This window comes from Mastomys coucha, unplaced genomic scaffold (assembly GCF_008632895.1).
Source record: "Mastomys coucha isolate ucsf_1 unplaced genomic scaffold, UCSF_Mcou_1 pScaffold22, whole genome shotgun sequence".
Classification (NCBI taxonomy): domain Eukaryota; kingdom Metazoa; phylum Chordata; class Mammalia; order Rodentia; family Muridae; genus Mastomys; species Mastomys coucha.
The window spans coordinates 83,091,661-83,096,711 of record NW_022196905.1 but is presented as its reverse complement, the minus strand read 5'-3'; positions in this window follow the sequence as shown (position 1 = coordinate 83,096,711).

Genomic DNA, 5,051 nt, shown 5'->3' with positions numbered 1-5,051 from the left:
TTCATGAATTGCTTTAGGCCCAACCATCACAATCACTTAAGTTTTTAGCATTACTTGCTCATCTTTCATTACCTGAAGATAAGTTGATACTTAGTACCTCATAGCTAGTAATTCCATTTCTATATGTATATTCTTGGGTCTCTATAATGTAACTGGAAACTAGTACAAAAAAATTGAATTTGCATTCATAATAGCAAAACTATAAGCAACTAAAATTTCTAGCCCTCAGTGAATCAAATAAATGCTGATATGAAATTCTGCAAAATGAGTCACCTTTGTACAAAGTGCACATACATGTGGCCAAATGTTATGATAAACTCTCTCTCATCTATAAAAGCATCATCTCATTCATCAAAAGTTCAAAGAGAAAACTAGAGAATTGTTTGCAAGCCCAGGGTTAGGGTAGCCTTAGTGGAACTCGTAAGACAACTGAATACAAGGAGGAAATTCCACAATCAGGGAGAAAGAGGGGCTGAGCCTTGGGAGGGCACAGAATGGAATGGGAATGCTGGTAAAGTTCTCTGACTTGGTAGTGGAAGTGTGCATGGCTGTTAGTTTTGCTCTTGTTCCTAGAACTGTGCATATTGTATATGTGCATGAATATAATATGCATGTGTGTACATAAATGTCTTATAGAAGCTTTCATATTATAAATATAAAACAGATTTTCCTATGATCTGTATTTTACTTTTTTTGCATCCATATTGTTATGGAATTTCAAAATTTGTCAACGTGACCACGAGATGGCTCAGCAGGCCAAGGGGCTTCCAGCCAGTCTGATGTTCTGATTTGGATCCCAGAAATCTACACAATAGGAGAAAACTGAATGACGTCCTGAATGACGTCCTTGGAGCTCCGCATGCACTCCGTGGCTCTCACCGTGCCCCACATCCTCGGAGCTCCGCATGCACTCCGTGGCTCTCACATGCCCCCACACAGAAATAAATGAGTATGAAAACCTAAATAAATAAAATAAGAAAAAAAAACACACCTAGAAGAACATGCTGTGTCTTTTAAATGTTCTCTATTCACATGCGTGAAAGAATTACAAATGTCTATAAGATTATCCACGCAACCATCTGACTTTCTGTATGCGTGTGCTTATTATATGTACTTGTTGACGCAAATTAGAATCACCATGGAAACGTAAGTACTGCTGCGTTTAGGATACGGTTTTTACAGAAAGGCTTGAGAGAGCAGAGAAACCTACCCTCAGCATGGGCAACAACATTCTGTGGCAGCAACCTATCAAAAAGGGTTTGGGAAAGGGAGAAGGCGCATGGCTTTCTGCTGCCTGACCGTGGGGAAAGCTTGCAGAACTCCCTCAAGCTCCTGTGCGGGGGGGGGGGGGGGGGGGGGGGGGGGGGGGGGGGGGGACCAGCCCCACTGTCAGTCACATGACAGCCCCACTGCAAGGGGAAATAAACCCCAAGCTGTGTTCCAGCTCTCATTCACCTTCAGATTAACCCTGTACTTTCTTTCTTTCTTTTTTTATATTAGGTATTTTCTTTATTTACATGTCATATGATATTGCCTTTCTCAGTTTGCCCTCTGGGGAAAAAAAAGAAAAAAAAAAGGAAAACAAACAAACAAACAAAAAACCCTGTTCCCTCCCCCTTCCCCCTGCTCACGAACCCACCCTTTCCTGCCTCCTGGCCCTGGCATTTCCCTACACTGGGGCATAGAACCTTCACAGGGCCAAGGGCCTCTCCTCCCATTGATGACCTACTTGGCCAGCCTCTGCTTTATATATGCTGCTGGAGCCATGAGTCCCACCATGTGTACTCTTTGGTTGGTGGTTTAGTCCCTGGGAGCTCTGAGGGCACTAGTTAGTTCATATTGTTGTTCATCCTAAGGGGCTGCAAACCCTTCAGTTCCCTGGGTCCTTTCTCTAGCTCCTTCATTGGAGACCCTGTACTCAGTTCAATGGATGGCTGTGAGCCTCTACTTCTGTATTAGTCAGGTACTGTCAGAGCCTCCCAGAAGAGAGCTATATTAGGCTCCTGTCAGCCAGCACTTGCTGGTATCCACAATAGTGTCTGGATTTGATGACTGAATATGGGAAAGATTCCCAGGTGGAGCAGTCTCTGGATTGTCCTTCCTTCAGTCTCTGCTCCATAGTTTGTCTTTAAAACTCCTTCCATAGGTATTTTGTTCCCCCTTTTAAGAAGGAATGAAGTATCCACACTTTGGTCCCTGTAATTTCTAAGTCACACCTTACTAATGTTCCCCACCAAACCCTCTCTCCTCGATCTCCTTTAGTCTCCCGTGTTCCCATCTAGGTAGTTTGTAAGCATTCCCATTCAGGAAACACTGTCAAAAGTCCTTGTTTTAGCCCGGTGTTTCCCAATTTTTTTGTCTTGTTTTGTTTTCTCAAGACAGGGTTTCTCTGCATAGTCCTGGCTGTCCTGGAACTCACTCTGTAGACTAGGCTGGCCTCAAACTCAGAAATCCGGCTGCCCCTGCCTCCGATGTACTGGAATTAAAGGCATGCACCACCATTGTCTGACTGTTTCCCAATTTTTTAACTTCTTTTCAGCTACAGTAAAAGCTTCCAAGTTTCAACTTGACATTTTCAATAAACCAGAGGAAAAAAGCCATAGGCCTCAGCATGCTGACACTGCACTTGTTCACACAAGTTTCAGCTGTGCGAGACAAATACAACAAAACTCAATGAAGCTAATAGCAGTAGTCACATTGCCTAACAATAGTGAATATTTAAAATCAACGTAATAGGCCCTCAGTATTAAACTAAAAACTCAACATTAAGAGAAATGATCATGGAGAATTCACCAAAGTCAAATTATTTGCTAATATAATAATTAATAGACATTTAGCAAATAGCAGCTATGGAATGCTGTTGGTCATACCTAAGGTTCTTAATATTACCAACATAACAAGTTATGTAAGTATAAAACAATTGCTTCAGGCAGAGGCAGGTGGATCTCTGAGAGTTTGAGACCAGCATGGTCTACATAGCAAGTTCCAGGCCAGGCAGGCCAATGTAGAGATACCCTGTCATAAACAGCAAAAGCAAAATCACTCCAATCCAGCAAAACCACTCCAAATCTCAGTCTAATATAATAATTCAAATCATTTACCAAACAGTCTGGATTGAACTGTAGGAATATTACCACTCCAAGTAAGAAAAAAGAAAGAAAGAAAGAAAGAAAGAAAGAAAGAAAGAAAGAAAGAAAGAAAGAAAGAACAGATCTCATACTCAGAACTACTGGGTACTTGGAGTTTTTCTGCCTCTACATGGATTCCGGTGCCTGGCAAGCTGCCTGGATGCCCTGCTTTCATTTTGGTATCTCCCATTTTCTCTTTCACTCAAAGCCAAAAGCCATCTCTAGGCACAGCAGCTCAGGCCTGCAATCTCAGCCTTTTGAGATGGGGGCACCAAGAGTTGGGACCAGCCTAGGTCTCTAAAAAGGCCATGTCTCAGGAGAGAGGAAACAAGAACTCTCTCCAGCTAGACTGTCTTCTACAACTATCCCAATGGACATAATGAAAGGATAAACTGTGCAAGACCAGACAACAGAGAATGCTGGCTGACTCTCCATAGACAGCCCTGATAAACCCAAGTAACGCATTCTCAAGAGCAATGTGTTGTCAGGAAAAAGTTGCCAGACATTAGTCAATAAGGAAGTAGATTTTTTTTCCAGTTTTTTTATTAGAAAGGGAAAGAAAATATGGGATGCAATAAAACTCTTAATAAAGTCATGAACTTCTCTGGAGAAGGAACTATAAAATTTTATAGGAAATTGATATTTGCAATTAATTTAAAGAGTGATGTAATGAGAAAATTGTGTGTGTGTGTGTGTGTGTGTGTGTGTGTGTGTGTGTGTGTGTAGGGCAGAAATCAAAGAATGCCCAGTTTTTAAGTGGGTGCAGAGAATCCAGACTGAGGTTTTCATGCTTGTGTGGCACAAACTTTGTTGACTGAGCCATCTCCCTATTTCTAGAGTAAGTTTGTTTTTCTTTGAGAATAATCCAAGTTGGTACAAAACAAGTCTTAGTATGTTGCTGTATGTGGGCTGTCAGTGCAATGGAATTCAAAATATAGCAATAATTTGTATTTGGTTACAGCTATATGCTATTTCCATGTACCTAAAGTTGAATTGCTAAAAGTGAATTAATTATTAGTTCCAATTGTGCTATCTTGTTAAATGTCTCCATTTTTCCATATTTAACATACCTTTTCTGCATCAGGAAACCAAACTCTCTAAGTGGAAAAAATAATAGAATTGTAAAGATCATGTCCCTTAGTAGGCTCAAAGTATCTCCTTTACCTTAGAAAGAAAGATTCCATTCAGTTGTATCTAAACAGATAAATCTAGTCTGCTACAAGTGATCTGACAGGGGAAAATGGGGGGAAAGGTGGATTTTCTCATTAGAGAAGTCCAGGGAGATAAATGCAGAAGAATGAGTGGTAAAAGAACAGTAAGGGTGTCTGAAAGGGCATAAGGAGTCGCACTACTAATGGTGCCAGACTACCAGGCAACCACTGATCTCCATGCTGCACCTCAGCATGTAAGCCAACATTGATGGCCCAGGGATGGGGCTCAGTGAATCCCCTCTATCTCTTTTGTCTGTGTCTGTGAGTCCCCTCCCTCCCTCTCCCTCTCCCTCTCCCTCTCCCTCTCCCTCTCCCTCTCCCTCTCCCTCTCCATCCCTCCATCCCTCCCTCCCCCACCTCCTCTCTATCTGCTCAGGTCTGGAGGGTGTTTTCACAGCTCAGCTCTGTGGAAGAGCCCTTCCCACCTCGTATGTCAATCTTTATCTCTGTTCTGGAGGTTCAGTGTGCACCTGCCTATCTGGGGAGCTTACATTAAAACTGACATGCTTAGAGAGCATTCAAACTTGGTGACATTAGAGAAACATTGCATCTTGGGAAATTAAACCATCACTCCTGAAGGTTAGGAGAAACCCCTCATAGCAGTCTTTTACATTGACACAGTGCTCAGTCTCTCGTGTTTTCTAAGTTTTATCTTCATTGTACAAATTGAGTTCTGCAAAAGGACCTGCCACATTACTGCAGTTCCAAATCA